General features: G+C 44.2%; 1 long non-coding RNA gene across 2 annotated transcripts; it reads left to right on the forward strand.

Moving 5' to 3' along the window:
- Positions 1-385: 385 nt before the first annotated feature.
- Positions 386-19,480, forward strand: LOC119955107. 2 transcript variants are annotated; one of them, XR_005458384.1, is made up of 3 exons: positions 386-434; positions 13,499-13,604; positions 18,420-19,480. It is a non-coding gene; the product is annotated as an uncharacterized LOC119955107 (long non-coding RNA). The 2 variants fall into 2 exon arrangements; XR_005458385.1 differs by lacking the exon at positions 386-434 and adding an exon at positions 3,437-3,554.
- The last annotated feature ends 1,406 nt before the right edge of the window (positions 19,481-20,886 follow it).

The raw sequence follows: 20,886 nt of genomic DNA on the forward strand, positions 1-20,886 counted from the left end.
TTGCTTCTTTTGGAAATCGCTTTCAATCTGGGCCCTCTCGTTTTGATCTTTTTGCGAGAGGGAACAAATTTTGTCCATCCCCCTCACGATTTTGAACATCTCTATCAAATCTCCTCCGCCTTCTTCTCTCCAAGGAGAACAGTCCCAACCTCTCCAATTTATCCTCATCACTGAAGTTTCTCATCCCTGGTGCCATTCTTCAAAACCTTTTCTAAACTCTCTGGATTGCATTGACATCCTCCCTATCGTGTGATGCCCAGAATTATTCACAATACTCCAGCTGAGGTCTAACTAATGTCTTGTATAAATTCAGCATAACCTTCTTGCTCTTCATTTTTTTTAAAGGACGAGGGCTTCGCTGGCTAGCCCAACCCTAATCGCCCTTCAGAAGATGGTGGTGAGCTGCCTTCTTGAACCGCTGCAGTCCATGTGGTGTAAGTACACCTACTGTGCTAATAGGGAGGGAATTCCAACATTGACCCCATGACAGTGAAGGAACGGAGATATATTTCAAAATCAGGGTGGTGTGTGACTAGGACGGGGACCTCCAGGTGGTGGAGTTTCCAGGTATCGGCTGCTCTTGTCCTTCTAGATGGTCGTGGGTTTGGAATGTGCTGTCGAAGGAACCTTGGTGAGTGCACCTTGCCGATGGCACACATGGCTGCCACTGCGCGTCGGTGGTGGAGGGAGTGAATGTTTGTGGAAAGGGTCCCAATCAAGTGGGCTGCTTTGTCCTGGATGGTGTCGAGTTTCATGAGTGTTGTTGGAACTGCACTCATCCAGGCAAGTGGAGAATATTCCATTACACACCTGACTTGTGCCTTATAGATGGTGGACAGGCTTTGGGAGGTCAAGGAGTGCATTACTCACTGCAGGATTTATTTTAGATTGTCTTCCCATGTCCTTCCTCGCAAAATGCATCATCTCACATTTCTACACATTGCGCTTCATCTAACACCTATCTGCCCATTCTGCCAAATAATCTCTGTCCCTTTGATGCTCAATACTGTCCTCTTCACAGTCAGTTTACAATACTTCCAAGTTTTGTGTCATCCGCAACCTTTGAAATTATGCCCTGCAGGTCAATGTCTAGACATTAATATTTATCAGGAAAATCAAGGGTCCCGATACCAACCCCTGGGGAACAGCACTACAAACTTTATTCTCACCCATAAAATACCATTGAACATTATTCAGCTAATTTGGTATCCACCGGAAGAAACCAGCTGAATTATTTCTCAGAAGACAGCCGAGAACTAGGTTTTCAAAGCTGAAGCAACATTTGGCTCAGTCAGTGACAAAGCAACAGTCCAGGCACAAAGAGAATCATGATGGAGGAGGAGTGAGAGAAAGGAATCTAAAGTTAAACCAGAAGGTTACGGTCAAAGATCAGTATGTGTTGTGCTTGAAATGGCTACCAGGAAGAGCCGTGAAAATATGTTGTCCTTGCACATATTTGATCAAGATGTTTGGCAGTGGAACGGTAAGATTTGTACATTTAGATCACATTTTAGCTTCAGAAGTTTACAATGAAGAAGGGAGTCGGGAAAAATCATTGAATCATAGAATTTATAGTGCATAAGGAGGGCATTTGACCCATTGAGTCTTTACCGGCCCTTGGAAAGGGGACCCTACTTGAGCCCACACCTCTACCCTATCCCCATAACCCAGTAACACCACCTAAAATCTTTTTGGACACTAAGGGCTATTTAACATTGCCAATCCACCTAACCTGCACATCTTTGGACTGTGGAAGGAAACCGGAGCACCCTGAAAGAACCCACGCAAACAAGGGGAGAACATGCAGACTCTGCACAGTGACCCAAGCTGGGAATCGAACCTGGGACCCTGGAGCTGTGAAGCAACAATGCTAACCACTGTGCTACCATGCACATCAAATGAAGTGGATAGTTGGGATTCAAGCAGAGTACCAATAGTTATTCAGATACAAATTAGGTTATTCTGAGACAAGTTAGATGGATTGACCATGTTACGTTGTCCCTTAGTGTCTAAAGATGTGCAGAGTTAGGTGGATTGGTCATGATCAATGTGCTGGGTTACAGGGATAGGGTGGGGGAGTGGGCCTAGTTAGAATGCTCTTTCAGAGGGCTGGTGCAGACTCGATGGGCTGAATAGCCTCCTTCTGTATTGTAGGGATTCTATGAATTCTAAATTGTGAAAGCAGTTCAATTAAAATCAGACAGACATGCCTGATAAAGTGCAAAATTAAATTGAAAGCCAAGGGCAAAACAATCTTGGGTAAAGAAAACATTTCCTCTGACTCAGACCAGGATGGATCAAGGTCCTTCCCCAAGTTTTGCAAGTTCGGGTCAAAAGGACAACATCCTCTTCAGAGTAGGAAATCATTTGCTAAGTTGGGTATGCAAATAAATGAAAAACAAGAAACGTATATAAGCTGTATAGAATTTGAACATTGTGTAACTTTTTCATTAATGAGTATCAAATGTAAGAGCATGCTATTGTGACCATTTCCATACATATATATAAAAGTAAAAATCAGAATAAACCAGTTTAGTTGGGTACTACAACTCAATACAGATGCGCAAGTATTTCTTCCCTGCCAAGATATCGCAAGGTGCAATTAAGATAAATGTGCAGTACATTTGCTGTTACTACAGCCATGCTTATCTTCTCTGTTCTTCATTTATAATGAATGAAACAAACTTGAACATTGACCTATAACTTTTCAACTGTGCTAAATAGGGAACTTCTAAAAATGTGTGCATTAATCCGAGATGAATTAAAAGCAAAGTACATGGCGAAGCATTTAAACAGATTAAAAACCCAGAGTTTACCTAGGGTGTCATTAAATAGCATCTAATCTGCTCAAGTTTATCGCATACAAGCTATGATATCTATTAAAGGCCATGGTTCCTAGCTAGATTGAAGCCTGGTCGCTGAATGTCAGGGGACAGTTTTCTGATACACACTCCAGACTTTATTAGAATTTAGAGGAAATCTGCACTTAGAAAACTGAGGGTGGAGTTTTGACTTTTTTATTCAGAGTGTGGCATCCAACGTGAAAAGTGGCTTCGAAGCCGTTGGTCCCAATGGCGGCTTCCTCCGCCATATTGCTCAGAATATAGTTAACACAACTTGAAGGGGCGGGTCCCACGACATCATAGCCCGCTCCACCAGCAACTTAGTTCTTTAAAGACCAGGACGCCATTTTTAAAAGCTTCTCCGATACATAAACATTAGAATGGAACCCCTCACCGCAGCCCCCCCTCATGCAACACCCTAATATTTCCCCTTGGCACTGTGCCCTAGCACTAGTGCTTAGCTGTGCTTATTGTTGTATATTTTATATCTCAGAGCGATGCAGAGATTACATTAATTTTTACGTGAGTAGCTTATTTTATTCGCACTGCTTTGAAATGTCTGTTCCGTGCTCCCACCTCTCATTTCCTGCATATTTTAGGTCGGTATTCCCCGTCTGTCCCCACTGCCAGGAATGGAGTGCCAAATTCTCCTTATACTTTTCTCAGACTCCACACCCAGGCTTAGCTAATCGAGAGCAGTGAGCATCAATGGTAAGTCAATAGTAATCAAACATAGAAAAATCGAACACCACATTTATTATAATGGGCAAAAGATCAGAGGAAGCTTTCTCAGGCGTGGAGGGGGTTGGGGAGCATGGTCCAGAGTAGAGAGAAGAGCAGAATGTGTTCACTAATAACCGGTTACAACCTTTAACCTCTTTCTTTCAAAATCAGGGTTTTATCACCTTGACTGTAGATATCACAGGGATAATGTCAATTTGAGATGAAATGTTAAATCAAAAATGAAATTAAAATAAGACCTGAACACACAGAACAATAACTCATAGAAACATGTTTCCTTCTTATGTCTTAGTTGGTAAAATGCAGGGTGTGATAGAGCCAAACAGACCTGGAAGAATCCATGTTCAATTTGGAGTCTCCAAGTTTCTGGACTGCACTATCGGGGTAGGCCATTTAAGACAGAGATGAGGAGGAATGTTTTCACCCAGAGATGGTGAGCCTGTGGAATTTGTTACCACAGGAAGTAGTTGAGTCCAAAACATTGCGTGGTTTCAAGAAGCAGTTAGATGTAGCACTTAGGGCGAAGGGGATCAAAGGATATGGGGGAAAGCAGGATTAGGCTATTGAGTTGGATGATCAGCTATGATCATAATGAATGGGGGGTGGGCTTGAAGGGCCGAATGGTCTCCTCCCGCTCCTATTTTTCATATGTTTCTCTGAGCCTCAAATGGGGGTCAGAAGCCTGCACTGTGTGGGAAACAGTATTACGGTTTTCCACGCCGTAGCCAATGAATGGTCAGAAGGCATGCTCACCATCCAATTAACCACGGCAGGTAGGCCCTAAAGCTAGAGGGCCAATCAGAGGCCTTTCAGCTTGGAAGCAAGAGCAGAATGTGATGGCAGGTCTGAGAGGTCTCATCAAAATGCAGGGACCCTCTCTCCATTCTGGAGAGGGCTCCTCAGGACATGCTATGGCTGCCCTCACCCCCAGGAAAACAGGGAGAGCCTCTAAATTTAGCCGGAGTGCTGAATCCCTTGGCTTGCTACTGAGGGGCTTCCTCCAGGCAGCTCAATTGATCCCTCCCTCTTGTGATTATCTGGAAGCTGACAGGCAAATCATAATCCGCTATCTTTAATTGGCCATAATTGATTTTTTGTTCTATGTTCGTACTTGATGCTTTGAAAAGACAAGAGGAATCATAAGAGGCCTTTCAATTTTCTCTTTGGCCAAATATATTCCCACCCTTTCGCTTTGATTTTCATTTATTGATTACTTATTTACTCAGAGTAAAAGTGGTATCAAAGCAACATCAAAAGCAGGAGATACTTCATTCAGTATTTGGCGCAAAATATTTTTACTTTGAACATTAATATGCTCAGGTTCTGTTGGTTGATTCATTCAATCCTCACAGAATACTGAGGGACCTTGCTAATGAACATCCTTCCCAAAAAATATCCTATAACATATACCGAATACTAAAATTAGATCAACCTCATGAATAGTTTTGCACACTAGAATACTTTCATAATTGATTACTACTGCAATAAATCTGGCCACAGTCATGATCATTTCATTTGCAACTCTACGCTTCAATTTTTAAAAACCTGTTACTTTCATTCATTTCCAGTGGTTTAACTTCCAGTCAACATGTTCAGAATCTGAAGAATGTATTTTGTTCCATGATCTCATTCAAAGAGGTGTTTTTAATTCTTTGGGAAGGGTTCTCCGTTTCTGCGGCTAGGTGCCGAAACGGGCGTGGGACCCGTGGTGTTTCATGACCGAAAAATGACAGCGTGAAACCGTCATCAATTTCAGTAATGGTGAGAAGATAGCACTGGTGCTGACTGAAACTCCTGCGGACCGTGCCGAAAGCGGCCAGAGAATGGGCGGGTCTGGGGCCGGGCATGTGCGCGGCTGATGACCTGCAGCGGTCGCGCTGTACAACATTGTGCTGGCTGTGCGTGACCACAACCCGCCAACTGTGACCCACCCCCTGGCCACCACCTCACAAGTCCCCCCTGCCCTAGCAGAAGCCCCTCCACCCCGGCCGGCAGCACGGATCGCGCCCCAGTGTGGCGGCTCTAGGCACAGTCCACAGCCAACACGCCAGGTTCCTGCACGTTTGGGACCATCGGGTGCGGTGCCAACGCCATTGAAATGCCATGCGGTGCGTATCACGATGATGCCAGTTTGGAGGAGGCGGACCGGCATCGGCCCCAATTTCGGCGTCGGGCTATGGAGAATCCGGCCCTGTCTTTTTTTTAGCTGTTAGAATAATCACTGGGTTTTAAGCTGTATCTTGTTACCTTATTTTAAAGAATAAGATGCCCCTCATTGATTCTACATGAGATGGGTCTTGACTTTATGCGATATTATAAAGTGACTGCTCTCAAGGTGATGGCACTGTTTACATTTCTCCAAATGTTGATTTCTACTGAAGTCAGTGTATAGAAATAGTGTGAGGGGTGTACAGCGAGCTGCTGTTTTCCATGATCACACAAGGTTAAAATCTTACAACCAACATCTTTCGCAAGCACCGTACTTTCAACTACGCAAGATCATTGAGGTGCACCCTGCAAATCTAATCGCGCAGTTGATTTAATTATTCCATCCTGCATTGCTGAGAGCACATTTTGAGGAAAGGATGTCTTCCATGAATAAAATGGTGTTACAGTGAACCTTCTTAAAAGTACCCTTTCCTTTTTCAGAATATTGAATTGAAATACTAATCTGCCCAACCAGCAACAGGGCAACAATTCGAGTCAAGTTTTAATCACAGATGGAGACTTCAAACTATGTCTCAGAAGTGTATTGAACATGATTCTCTTTACGGATGGAATTGAGACCTTTGATTAGTGACACAGTCAATTAGACAAGTGTTATTCCAAAGAACAAAGAAGAACAAAGAACAAAGAACAAAGAACAGCACAAGAACAGGCCCTTCGGCCCTCCAACCCTGTACCGATCACAATGCCCTAACTGAAAGAAAACCCTTCTGCCCTTAATCTGTCTGCATCCCCCTATTTCTTCCCTATTCATGGACCCATGCAGATGTCTCTTAAATATTGCTAATGTGCCTACTTCCACCACATCCTCTGGCAGCGTGTTCCAGGCACCCACCGCTCTCTGCGTGAAAAACGTACCCCCCCGCACATCTCCCTTAAACTTTCCCCCTCCCACCTTGAACCTGTGCCTAATTGTAATTGACACTTCCATCCTTGGAAAAAGCCTCTGACTATCCACCCTGTCTATGCCTCTCATAACTTTATAGGCCTCTATCAGGTCTCCGCTCAGCCTCCGTCTTTCCAGTGAAAACAATCCTAGTTTATTCAACCTCTCCTCATGAACAGTGCCAGCAGCGCGGGTTCAATTCCCGTACCGGCCTCCCCAAACAGGCGCCGGAATGTGACGACTAGGGGCTTTTCACAGTAACTTCATTGAAGCCTACTTGTGACAATAAGTGATTATTATTATTACCCTCAAGACCAGGCGACAGTCTGGTGAACCTTCTTTGCACTCTCTCCAAAGCTTTCAATTACTTCTGATAATGTGGCTGATGAAGGCAAGCGTGCCATACATGGGCACCTGTGTTGCCACTTTTAGGGAACTGTGGACCTGACACCCAGATTCATCTGTATGTTAATGTTCCTAAGAGTTCTGCCATTTACAGTATAATTCATACCTAAATTTGATCCTCCAAAATGCATCACATTGCATTTGATCGGATTAAACTCCACCTGTAATTTCTGTGCCCAAGTCTCCAATCTATTTATGTCCTGTTGTACCCTCTGACAATCCTTGGCATTATCAACAACTCCGCCAATATTCGTGTCATCTGCAAACTTACCAATCAGACCACCCCCATTTTCCTCCAGATCATTTATATGTACTACAAACAACAGAGGTCCCAGCACTGATCCCTGCAGAACACCACTAGCTACAGATCTTCATTCAGAAAAAACACCCTTCCACTACTACTCTCTGTCTTCTATAACCAAGCCAGTTCTGTATCCATCAATACAGCCCATCTCGAATCCATGTGATTTTAGTTTTTGTACCAGTCTGCCATGTGGGACCTTGTCAACCGCCTTACTAAAGTCCATATAAACTATATCCACAGCCCTTCCCTCTTCAATTTTCTTTGTCCCTCTTCAAAAAACTCAATCAGGTTGCTGAGACATGATCTTCCCTGTACAAAACCATACTGCCTGTCACTAGTCCATTTTCCTCCAAATGTGGATATATCCTGCTCCTCAGTATCTTTTCCAAAAGCTTCCCCACCACTAATATCAGGCTCACCAGCCTATAACTTGCTGGATTGCCCCTGATTCCTTTCTGAATCAAGGGAATAACATTGGCTATTCTGCATCCTCTGGAACCTCACCTGTGGTCAAAGAGGATGTGAAGATATCTGTCTGTTAAGGCCCCAGCTATTTCTCCCCTTGCTTCCCGCAGTAACCTGGGAGAGATCCCATTCAGCCCCGGGGACGTGTCTACCTTAATGCAATTTAGGATACTCAACACTTCCTGCTTTGATATATTGACGTTCTTGAGAGAGTTCACACACCTCGCCCTGACCTCAACATCCATCATGTCCTTCTCCCTGGTGAATACCCATACAAAGTATTCATGAAGGATTTCACCCACTTCCTGTGGTTCCATGCATGACTTCCCTCCATTGTCCTTGAGTGGGCCTACTCTTTCCCTTGCTCCTGATAAATGCATAAAAAGCCTTGAGATTTTCCTTGACCATGTTTGCTAAAGACATTTAATGGCCCCTATTAGCCCTCCTAATTCCACGTTTAAGTTCCTTTCTACTTTCACTGTACTCCAGGGCTTCATCGGTTTATAGATGCCTAGACCTATCGTATGCTTCCTTTTTCCTGTTTCCTTTTGACTAAGCTTACAATTTCCCCAGTCATCCATCATTCCCAAATCCTGCCATTTCTATCCTTCATTTTTGTGAAGACATGGCGGTCCTGCACTTCAATCAACTGGCCTTTAAAAGCCTCCTACATGTCAGACGTGGATTTGCCCTCAAATAGCTGTTCCCAATCCCCATTTCCCAGTTCCTGACTAATTTGGATGTAATTAGCTCTCGCCCAATTAACCACTCTTGTCCTTATCCATGACTACTCAAAATCTTATGGAATTATGGTCACTAATCCCAAAATGCTTCCCCACTAAATCATCAGTTACATGGCCTGGCTCATTCCCCAATACCAAGTCTAGTATGGCCTCCTCCTGGTTGGATTGTCAACATACTCAATCAAAAAGCCCTCCTGGACACATCTAACATATTGCTCTCTAACCGTACCCCTGGCTGTAAGGGATTCCCAGTCAATATGGGGGAAGTTAAAGTCACCCATCACAACTACCCTGCTTTTTATTCACACCTTTTCAGTATCCGACTACACAAACTGCTCCTCCGTCATCTGCGGGCTGCTGGGAGGTCTAAAGTGCACTCCCAATATTATGATTTCACCCTTCTTATTCCTGAGCTCCACTGATAATGCCTCACTACAAGATCCCTCCAATGTGCTCCCTTAACACAGCTCCCTAATCAGCAATGCAACTGCCCCTCTTCTTTTGTTTCCCCTTCTGTCCCGCCTAAAACAACGATATCCCAGAATGTTAAGCCGCCAGTCCTGTCCCTCTTTTAACCATGTCTCCGTAATTGCACATATGAAAATTGCTTATTGTCACGAGTAGGCTTCAATTAAGTTACTGTGAAAAGCCCCTAGTCGCCACATTCCGGTGCCTGTTCGGGGAGGCTGGTACGGGAATTAAACCGTGCTGCTGGCCTGCCTTGGTCTGGGTTCCATCTAGTAATCCATCAGTTTATCTGTTTTACCTGTTATACTCCTTGCATTGAAGCAAACAAACTCCAGACCTCCAGCCCCTGTGAGCCCTGTGGCTTTCCTTCTGCCTGCTCTTACTCTGTGTTATGTTTATCTCAGTCTCACTTTTTCCCTCACTCTCTACACTTACTGGCCTGCTGCACTGATTCCCACCCACCTCTGCCACACTAGGTTTTGGTTTGCAAGGTTTGAAGTTTTGGATTGCATGCCAAAATAAAGTAATTCAATGTTTTGCATATTTTGAAAAGTGTGAAAAAAAATGTTCATGAGATCGCTGTAGACTATTTATGGGATCCTAAGAAAATAGAATATTCCTTTGATCGTCTTGTACATTGCAATAGCAATTGGCAATTCTCTATCTTAATGTTCCGTTGACATCAACTCCTTAGAACAGGCTTAGGTAGAATTTTCATTCCATTCTAAAGTTCTGATGCCATGTGACACGTATATATTCTAATTATATATCACAACCTACAGGTAGGTCACCCATTTTTGCTGTACAAATTCTGGCAAGTCACTTGAGAGCTACTTAAAGCAAGGTTGTTTCAGTAACTTGAGGAAGCCAGTAGTAGTGGAACATGTATTTATTGAACTATATACAATATTCTGCCCAAGGCAGTAACTCACTCCGAGTCTCATCCTTGCTGAAATAACTAACCACGACAGGCCCTGCTTGGGCCGGCTTTCCTGTGTCGTCTTTAATGAGCCCCAGCTGCGTGGCCTCCATCCCTTTCCTGGGAAGCTCGAACTCCACGAGTGCCACGGGAGATCAACAATGGTTTTCCCCCTACTCACTTTAGATACCTGGGGGTGCAGGTTGCACGGGATTGAGGGGGGCTCCGTAGGTACAACATTTCTAGTTTGGTGGGGAGGATGAAAGCTGATCTGGCAAGGTAGGATGGTCTCCCGCTGACACTGGCGAGTTGGGTACAGGCGGTTCAAATGAATCTGCTGCCGCTATTCCTGTTCATTTTCCAATGCCTGCCGATTTTCCTTCCAAAGGCATTTTTTAGAGAGATTGAAGGGATGATTACCACGTTCATATGGGGAGGGCATGTGGCCAGAATTAGAAAGGTGCTACTACAGAGTGGAAGGCTTACTGGGCGGCAAATGTGGAGAAGGTACGGAGCTGGGTCAGAAGGGTTGACTCCCAATGGGTCAGAATGGAGGAGAGTTTGGATAGGAGGTCAGGATTGAAGGCTCTAGTGACAGCGCCATTCCCGATGACCCCAGGGAGATACTCAAGGAGTAGTAATAGCTTCATTGAGAATTTGGAGGCAGTTTCGCCCGCATTTCGGGTTGGGGGCAGGGTCAAGGGAAATGCCGATTCGGGGAAACCATCGACTTGAGCCAGGGAAGTGGGATGGAAATTTTCGGAGATGGGAGAAAAGATTTAGGACACGAAAAGATTTGTTTTTTGGGGGTCAGTTTGCGGGATTGAAGGAGCTGGGAGCGAAGTATGGGCTGGAGCAGGGGCAAATATTTAGATACATACAGGTTCGAGACTTTGCCAGAAAGGAGATACAGAGCTTCCTAGTGGAGTGGGCTTCCACATTGCTGGAGGAGGTGCTGACGACAGGGGTACTGGAGAAGAGGGTCGCATCGGCGGTTTACGGAGCTATTTTGGAGGAGGAGAAGGTGCTGCTGGAAGGGATCAAGACAAAGTGGGAGGAAGAGTTGGGAGAGGGTATGGAGGAGGGGTTCTGGTGTGAGGTGCTCCGGAGGGTGAACGCCTCCACTTCGTGTGCGAGGTTGGGGCTGATACAGCTGAAGGTGGTGTATAGAGCACACCTTACAGGGGCGAGGATCAGCCAGCTCTTTGAGGGGGTAGAAGATGTTTGTGAGCATTGCGGGGGGGTGCTGCAAACCACATTCTTATGTTTTGGTCCTGTCCAAAGCTGGAGAATTGCTGGAAGGAGGTTTTTAGGGTAATCTCTAAAGTGGTGCATGTGAAACTGGACCCGGGCCCTCGGGAGGCCATATTCGGGGTGTCGGACCAGCCGAGGTTGGAAACGGGCGTGGAGGCAGATGTTGTAGCCTTTGCTTCGTTGATCGCCCGAAGGCGGATCCTGTTAGGGTGGAGATCAACCTCTCCACCCTATGCCCTGGCGTGGCAGGAGACCTGCTGGCATTCTTGACACTTGAAAAGGTCAAATTTGAACTGAGGGGTAGGATGGAGGGGTTCTACAATTCAAGGACGTTATTCATTATGCACTTTCAAGAATTGGATTACATCGAACATTGCGGGGGTGCTGGTAGGTTTGGGGGGAGAGGGATTAATGGTGACTATGGGTGATTCCACAGGGCTAAATCGCTGGCTTTTAAAGCAGACCAACGCAGGCCAGTAGCACGGTTCAATTCCCATACCAGCTCCCTGAACAGGTGCCGGAATGTGGCGACTAGGGGCTTTTCACAGTAACTCCATTTGAAGCCTACTTGTGACAGTAAGCGATTTTCATTTAATTTTCATTTCATTCCTGATTCCTTTTGTCATTTGTTTATGTGAACATGCGGGCTAATGTCTGGGGTTTGGTGGGAGGATGGGATCGTTGTTATTGATATGGCAATTGACATTACATTTGTTACTGATTATTGTTTATTGTTGGGTGTAAATTTAGGAGAAAATGTGAAAAAGGTGGAGAATAAAAATAAGGGTTATAAAAGTTGCATTCCCTACTGCCACATCCAACAGTGTGGAGTGAATTATAAATGCAATAGTGAGTCTCGGGCTGCCCACAGGTTTTCAGATGCTTCTCAAGAGGCTCCCATGGAGGGAATCAGTGCAAAAGAAAAGTACTGTTCTCCAGCACATATAGGAACATAAGCATAGGAGACCCTCCAGCAGGTTTACACAGAAGTGGATGGCAGCATCAGTACATCCTCTTCGGATTTGGGTGTAATGTAGAAAGAAGCCCAATAACTTCACAAGAGCAGCAATAATGTGTACAGCTCTCCTAGCTCTCTCTCTCTCAACACCTCTTTCACCCCTCTCCGACCATTGTCAATCATTTCCTCTCTCTATCACATCTTTAGTATACACCACATGGGCATATTAAACGTCCTCCTTTTTCATTTTGAAGACACTAAACTTTTCTTTTGCGGCCTTCACACCAAATACTAGCAACTTTCTTTTTCTAGTTCCTCGCGTCTGCACAGCCCAACAACGTCTCCCAGCATCCCTTGCCAACTTTACATTCCAAGCATGGTTGGGTTCATAGAATTAGAGAAATTACAGTGCAGAAGGAGGCCATTCGGCCCATCGAGCCTGCACCGGCCCATGGAAAGAGCACCCCACTTAAGCCCACACCTCCACCCTATTCCTGCAACCCAATAACCCCACCTAACCTTTTTGGACACTAAGGGCAATTTAGCATGGCCAATCCACCTGGCCTGCACATCTTTGGAATGTGGGAGGAAACTGGAGCACCCGGAGGAAACCCACGCAGACACGGGGAGAATGTGCAGACTCTGCACAGACAGTGACCCAAGCCGGGAATCGAACCTGGGACCCAGAGCTGTGAAATAGCTGGGCTGAGCACTGTGCTGGGTTTACATCACATCATGGGTTTACGGCTCCCCAGCCGTATTCCGCATTCCTTCTCCTTCACCCTCAACGCACAAAACCCACACATCCCCACTCACTAACTTTCATCCTCCCTTTCTCTGCAAGGCAGAGGTGAACGACGAGGGGGCGGGCAGCGCGGGGGGCTGGGGGGGGGGGGGGGGGCATAATAGGCCGCACCCAGATGGAGCAGGAAACTTTGAGATGAGCAGCAGGTAAAACCCGGCCAGTCAGGGAAGGTGAAGCTGGCGGAGAAGGGGGAGGGGGCCCTCAATTTGGCAAAATTTTACTTTTATTACTTGTAACTGTTCATTCACCTCAGCAAATATTCAGCGAGCTTTGTAACTACCAGCTGCCATCTGAAGACTGTCGGCTGCTACGGTCCACCCTTTCAGTGCCATTCTAACTCTATCCAGCTTTGACAAAGAGTCATCAGACTCGAAACGTTAGCTCTTTTCTCTCCCTACAGATGCTGCCAGACTTGCTGAAATTTTCCAGCAGTTTACCTTTCATTCCATTCTAACTCCTGTCCCATTTCTCTTTACTCTAGGTCCTTGTCATTGGCAAGAGCTTCCTGAAGAAGATGCCTTCGCAATTTCGCTCACAGAACCTCAGAAACCAGTAACCGCTACCACCTAGAAGGACAAGGGCAACAGGTACATAGAACACTCCGACCTCTAAGTTTCCCTCCAAATCACACACTTTCCTGACTTGGAAATATATCCTCAATGTTCAGTCAAATTCCTGGCACTCCTCACCTAACAATGCTGTAGGAGTACCTTTACCACAATACTGCAGCAGTTCAGGAAGGCAGTTTACCATCATCATTTCAAGGACAATGAGGGGTGGGCAATGCCAGTGACATCCACATCATTGGTGGAGAAAAATCATGCTGAGGATGCACAATCATGTGCTCTATCCACTGCCAAGCACCATTTCAAACATTGGTACTCGATATATCTTGTAAAAGCTGTTCCATCTCAGAAAATTAGTATGCAGATACACAGGTAGTAAGGAAGGCAAGGGGAATTTTGGCCTTCATAGCTAATTCGATAGAATTTAAAACGGGAAGTGTTGCTGCAACTGTACAAGGCATTAGTGAGACCACACCCGGAGTACTGTGTACAGTTTTGGTCCCCCTATTTGAGGAAAGATGTAGTTGCATTTGAGGCAGTTCAGAGGAGGTTCACTAGATTGATTCCAGAGATTAGGGGTTTGTCGTATGAAGAGAGATTGAGCAGTTTAGACATATAGGCCGGGATTCTATCTATGCTCTGGAACTCGAGATCTTCCTTCTTGCCACTACATTGGGCTCTCAGACTAATTTGTCCTCTCAGTATGAGTATATCCCAACATATTGCCTCAACCTCACTTTCGTAGGTTTCATTGTTAGATCGCCACGTTGTGCCACTTTGCACAGGTCTGTGAAGGGACATTGTGTTGCATGGTGCACCAGTGTCTATCAGAAATTTCTTGTTCACTCGATACTCTCCCTCTGCGGTCACATGTCAAGAGGGCAAGAATACAAGACCAGGGATGTACTTCTGAGGTGATAGAAGGCTCTGGTCAGACCCCATTTGGAGTATTGTGAGCAGTTTTGGGCCCCATTTCTAAGGACGGACATGCTGGCCTTGTAAAGGGTCCAGAGGAAGTTCACAAGAATGATCCCTGGGATGAAGAGCTTGTCATATGAGGAACGTTTGAGGACTCTGGATCTGTACTCATTGGAGTTTAGAAGGATGAGGGGGATCTTATTGAAACTTACAGGATACTGCGAGGCCTGGATAGAGTGGACTTGGAAAGGATGTTCCCACTTGTAGGAAAAGCTAGAACCAGAGGACATAATCTCAGACTAAAGGGATGATCCTTTAAAACAGAGATGAGGAGGAATTTCTTCGGCCAGAGGGTGGTGAATCTGTGGAACTTTTTTCCACAGACAGCTGTGGAGGTCAAATCACTGAGTGTCCTTAAGACAGAGATAGATAGGTTCTTAATTAATAAGGGGGGTCAGGGGTTATAGAGAGAAGGCAGGAGAATGTGGATGAGAAAAAATCAGCCAAGATTGAATGGCGGAGTAGACACGATGGGCAAAGTGGCCTAATTCTGCTCCTATGGTCTTATGGTCTTAAATGACACAGTGACAGTATTTTGAATTTCAAAAGAGGCAAAAACTATCAGCCATGGTTGAATGGCAGAGCAGACTCGATGGCCTAATTCTGAGTGGCCTAATTCTGTTCTATGTGCTATGGTCTTATGATCTAACATTGCAACGGTCAAAAAATCATTAGTTTCCCATAGACGTGACGGAACCAACCCATTTCTATTGTTCTTCATCAGATTCCTCTGCTGATATTTCTATTCACTTTGTTTCTTTCTAACCAAATAGCTGTGTGCAAAACGATTCTGCTTTTGCAGTTAAAACATTGTTTTCCCCATGCTGGGAATTCCATATTTTCCTTTGTGTGATGTCCTCCACAGTATTTGCATCCTGTCCTTTGTCTGCAATTGCTCTGCCCTATTTTCCTGGAATATCTCTTGGTCCACTCTGCCATACATAGGAACATAGGAATTAGGAGCAGAAGTAGGTAATTCAACCCCTCGAGTCTGCTCCGCCATTCAATCAGATCATGGCTGATCTCTTCCTGGTCTCAAATCCACCTCCCCACCTGTTGCTCATATCTGATAAATATATCAAAAATATATCTATCTCCTTCTTGAAACCATTTAATGACTCAGACTCCACCACACTATGAGGCAGCAAGGTCCACAAATTCACCACCATCTATGAGAAGTAGTTCCTCCTCATCTCAGTTCTAAATCTACTGCCTTTTAAACTATATCCGTGACTTCTCATTTTAGATTTCCCTGACAAGCGAGAACATTTGGTCCACATTTATGTTATCAATCCCTTTTGGTATTTTATACACCGCAATCAGATCCCCTCTCATCCTTCTAAACTTCAGCGAGGATATGCTCTCGCTGGCATTTCACAACTTCGTCTTTTCAACACGTCTATCACTTTCTTTAGCATCAGTTTCTCACCTTTCAGTCAACCTTCTCTCTCACCAAGCAGTATTGCACATCTAAGACTGACCTACCTTTAATCAGGTACTCTTTTCGCTGTCCAAATTCACATAGTCTGTAAGCTGTGTTACTCAATCATGTACCGATCTATAGTTTCTGTCTCTTCTTGAGTTTGTGTTGAAAATCATTTATATGTAACATTCATTCAATATGCGTTCGAGGCATTCAAAATTATTTTCTTATCAGTTAGATTTAGGATAATATACAATTTGTAGCAGGCCCTTGCCAGCAGTGTGGCTACTCTAATCCATTCCAGCTTGTTAATTAAGTCTGTTGGTTCTCATACTTCCGTCTTTGCAAATGGAGAAATGGCCAATTGAAGCCATTACATTTCTACTGGAGATGGGATTAGAAAATTTACTGCAGCCACATTACCCATTCAGTATTTTCCTTGCAGTCTTCAGTATGGAAGAATGGATTGATTAAGAAGGGGAAAGTACAGTTAGAAAGGAAGCTTGCGGGGAACATAAAGACTGACACGAAGAGTTTCTACAGATCTGTGAAGTGAAAGAGATTGGTAAAGAGAAATGTAGGCCCCCTACAGACAGAAACAGGGGACTGCATAATAAGGGACAAAGAAATGGCTGAGTAATTGAATACATACTTTGGTTCTGTCTTCACAAATGAGGACACAAATCAGATCGCCGAAATTCTGGAGAATGAAAGGTTTAGTGAAAAGGGAGAACTGATGGAGATCAACATTAGTAGAGAAATGGTGCTGGGAAAACTGATGGGATTGAAGGTGGATAAATCCCCAGGGCCCGAGAATCTGCATCCCAGAGTGCTTAAGGAGGTGGCTCTGGAAATAATGGATGCATTGGTGGTCATCGTCCAGGATTCTATAGACTTTGGAACTGTCCCTGCAGATTGAAGGGTAGCACACGTCACTCCGATATTCAAAAAGGGAGGTAGAGAGAAAGTAGGGAATTATAGACCAGTAAGCCTAACATCGGTAGTGGGGAAAATGCTTGAATCCATTATCAAGAACTTTATAGCTGAACATTTAGAAAACAGTGGCAGGATCAGTCAGAGTCAGCATGGATTTATGAAGGGAAAATCATGCTTGACAAATCTGTTGGAATTCTTTGAATAGTAACCAGTACAGTCGACAAGGGGAGCCAGTCAATGTGGTATATTTGGACTTTCAGAAGGCATTTGACAATAAGAGATTATTGTGCAAAATTAAAGCGCATGGAATTGGGGGAAATGTATTGAGGTGGATAGAAAACTGGTTGGTGGAGAGGAAACAAAGAGTAAGGACAAATGGTTTCTTTTGAAATTGGCAGGCAGTAACCAATGGGGTACCACAGGGATCGGTGCTGGGACCCCAGCTATTCACAATATATATTAATGATTTGGATGAGGGAACAAAATGTAACATCTCAAAGTTTGCAGATGGTACCAAATTATGTGGGAGGATGAATTGTGACACGGATGCAGGGATCCTAGAGCAAGATCTGGACAGGTTGGGTAAATGGGCAAACCAATGGCAGATGCAGTATAATTTGGATAAGTGTGAGGTTATTCATTTTGGAAGTAAAAACAGGAAGGCAGATTACTACCTGAATGGTTGTAAATTGGGAGAGGGGAGTGTGCAGCGGGACCTGGGTGTCCTTGTGCACCAGTCGCTGAAGGTAAACATGCAGGTGCAGCAGGTGGTAAAGAAGGCTAATGGTATGTTGGTCTTCATTGCAAGAGGTTTCGAGTATAGAAGCAGGGATGTGTTTCTACAATTGTACAGGGCTTTGGTGAGGCCACACTTGGAGTATTTGGTCTCCTTCTCTGAAGAAGGATGTTCTTGCTCTCGAGGGAGTGCAGCGAAGGTTTACCAGACTGATTCTAGGGATGGTGAGACTGTCATATGAGGAGAGATTGACTAGGTTGGGATTGTTCTCGCTAGAGTTCAGAAGAATGAGGGGGGATCTCATAGAGACTTATAAAATTCTAACAGGACTAGACAGGGTAGATGCAGGGAAGATGTTACTAATGATGGGTGTGTCCAGAACCAGGAGTCACAGTCTGAGAATTCAGGATAAACTATTTCGGACAGAGATAAGGAGACATTTCTTCACACAAAGAGTGGTGAGCCTGTGGGAATTCATTAACAGGAAGTAGTTGATGTTAAAACTTTGAATATATTCAAGAGGCGGCTGGATATAGCACTTGGGGAGAATGGGATCAAGGCTATGGGGGAAAAGCAGGATTAGGCTATTGAGTTGGATGATCAGCCATGATCGTGATGAATGGCAGAGCAGGATCGAAGGGCCTGTCCCTAGCTTCTATGTATCTATGTGTATTTGCTTTCCTCTTGTCCTTTAAAGCAGTTTTTATGCAGATTTGAACATCTCTGCGGGCCTTCCTGAGCTGTGTCTTTTTTACATTTCCAGGGTTCAAAAATGTATTTCTCTCCACTTCTGACATCATGCTTCATGTTTACAGACTGTAACGCTTCATCAGTCTCAATGAGAGCTCCTTATTGAATTGCCTTCAGATGACACCCTCCGGGGAGACAGCCTCATACCATAGCTGCTTGGCCAGATGTGACATCGGAGTGATTACATTTCAAAACCGAAAAAATTAGTGTTTAGCATTCTCCTCCACAAAGACCAGTGGAGGCTGGGTCAATACATATATTCAACGTTGAGTTGGACAGACTTTTGATCAACAAGGGAGTCACTGTGTTCGTAACTTTGGTGTTACTTTGATTTCAAGATGGCCTTCCTCCTCATATTCACACCAATATTAAGACCGCCTATTTTCACCTCCATCACATAACCCAACTTCACCACTGACCCACCACAACTACTTCTGAAATCCTCATTCATACCTTCGTTTCCTCGAGACTTGACCATTCCAACGCACTCCTGGCAGGTCTCCCACATTCTACCCTCCGTAAACTCTGCTGCCCATAACATCACTCACAGTGAGTCCATTCCTCTATCACCCATTGTGATCACAGGCTCACATTACATCTGGTCAAGCAATGTCTTGGTTTTAAAGTCCTTAATCCTCCATGGCCTTGCCCCTCCAGCACCATGGTCCTCCAAGATATCTAGGTTCTGACCTCTTCCTCATTTGCAATATTAATCCTTCCACTACTGGTGGCCGTCCCTTCAGTCCTCTAGGCTCCAGCTCCGGGATTCCCTCCGCCCACCTCTAGGTGTCTCTCGTTCACCTTCCTCCTTTAAAAAATACCTATCTGACCAAGCTTTTTGTCATCTTGACTCGTGTGTGGTTGGTGGCATTCTTTGTTTTATAATGCTCCTCTGAAGTGCCAATATGTTAAAGGCACCACATAAATATAAGTTGTTGTTGTAAAGTTAGGATAGATTAGTATTAAAATCTTTTCGGAAATAAACCTTGGATTAAAACACTGGATTTCATTAATCAAATCTAAACAATTCAATTATACTTTGTACCATGTTATTAAAGAAATTTATTGTGGATGTAATATATACTCCCAGATATGAATCTTCGTTCACTTTGAGCTTGTCCCCACTACGCTGTTTAACAGGATATTCAAAAATGATTTAGACTCGAAGATTGAATTGATAATTATCCTATTAACCTTTCTTTTAAATGAACCACTTGGGTTTGATGCTTTATTAACCGTTAATTCCATTCCCAACATCAGTGACCAAATGCAATGAAACTAGACTGTTTTTTTCTAAAAATAATTGAAACACTGTTCAGTGTTTTCAGCCCTGCTTATGAATACAAGAAAGCTGAAAATGACTGATCAAAAGCATTGTCAAATTAATCCGACCATTGCAATTTTAAACATTTTTTTACTGTGTCAGTTTATTGAATTAGGCTTTTTCCTTCCAGTACAACTTTAACCTGCACCCCGTCAAAGCAGAAATAAACTGCAGATCCTGCAGAAGGCAGACCTCTCACTTTTTATCGCTCAATATGTCTTCCTAAGTGAAACAGAATCCACTGATAAAGTCACTGGTAAATGTGCTACCTCCTGGCATTAATTGGATTTCTGTCAGCATTATCAGGTCCACTACACAGCCCTAACTCATGCTCACTGATGCATCAGGGGATACAACACGCACAACTCAATAATAAGATTCAATGGGTTTAACAAAGAGCTGAATGCAGATCTTAGGATATTTCAGTCTGAGGCCCAGTTGCAAAGGAGAAGCAACATGCCTTAGCTGCTTTCCTATTCAATAGCACTTGAATTCCAGAGTGTCGAGAAAGAAATGACACAGCACTTTCGAGTAAAAGGACTTCCTTTGTCAAGTGCCAATATACAACTATATCAAGAAACAGCTATGATGTATGGCCCACAGTCCCACCTCACTGCTCCTCTGCTGTCACCACCACTTCCTCTGAAAACAGGAGCTGAAAGCTCATACATGCACAGATCCCCTTTTTCCTGCATTAAGCTTATCTTGGGTTGCACCAACTTCCTATAATCTGTATTTAAGATTGTGCATACAATTATCAATCTTCCTTCAAAAAAGGTTGTAAGGACACGGCCAGCAATTAAAGGCCAGTGAGTTTAACATCAGTGACTTCTGGAAACAATTATTCCGGATAAAATTAGTAGCTGTATGGAAAAACGTGGGTTGATTAGAAAGAGCCAGCATGGGTTTCTAAAGTGGAAATGGTGTTTAACCAACTTGCTGGAGTTTTTTTGATGAGGTTAACAGAAAGGGTCAATAAGGGTAATGCCGTTGATATGGTGCATGTGCACTTTCAGAAGGCATTCGAATTGTGGCTCATGGAATAAAAAGGACAGTCACAACGTAGAAAATTTGCTGAATGATGGGAAACAGAGAGTAATGGTTAACGGATGTTTTTCGGGCTGGAAAAAGGTTTGCAGTGCTGTTCCCCAGGGAT

This window comes from Scyliorhinus canicula, chromosome 20 (assembly GCF_902713615.1).
Source record: "Scyliorhinus canicula chromosome 20, sScyCan1.1, whole genome shotgun sequence".
NCBI classification, from domain to species: domain Eukaryota; kingdom Metazoa; phylum Chordata; class Chondrichthyes; order Carcharhiniformes; family Scyliorhinidae; genus Scyliorhinus; species Scyliorhinus canicula.